Here is a 635-nt window from a genome sequence, read left to right on the forward strand (position 1 = left end):
TTTCCCTTATCCTGTCCCTTTCCACCCCCAAAGTCAAGAAGCCTCATAAGCACATCTCTGACTAGCCATGCCCACTATGAGTAACCAAGGCAAGACACTGAATCTCTGCGGTCAGTTTTAAGGTGCTTTGTAGTTGTCTCCTTGACAATGCACAGCTTCCGGTTTTATACAAGTAGAATCAGAAGGGCCCATCTTACTGGGCCCCTCTCCAAAGAGAGAATCTGCCTCCAGGTGAGCCTAATTCTCCATGATCAAGGGATAAAGAAATGGAAGCAAATTTTAAATGGCAGTTTCCCCCAGTTTCTATTCCTCTTTATTTTCTTTTTAAATGGAAATATAATGTATATACTGTAAAGTGAAAGTTTGACCATATTTGTACACAGGTATGCATCCGTGTAATGACCCCTTTGACCCTCCAGAAGGCTCCCTTTTGCATCCTTCCAGTCAATACTCCAACCAAAGGCAAACGCTATCCTGACCTCTATCACCATACATTAGTTTTGCCTGTTCTAGAACTTCAAATAAATGGAAGCATGCAGTATGTATTTGTCCCATTTCTTTTTTAAAATAGTGATAGAATATACATAACATAAAACTTACCATTTCAACCATTTTTTTTTTTTTTTTTTTTTTTG

This window comes from Lipotes vexillifer, unplaced genomic scaffold (genome assembly GCF_000442215.2).
Source record: "Lipotes vexillifer unplaced genomic scaffold, Lipotes_vexillifer_v1.1 scaffold1081, whole genome shotgun sequence".
NCBI classification, from domain to species: domain Eukaryota; kingdom Metazoa; phylum Chordata; class Mammalia; order Artiodactyla; family Lipotidae; genus Lipotes; species Lipotes vexillifer.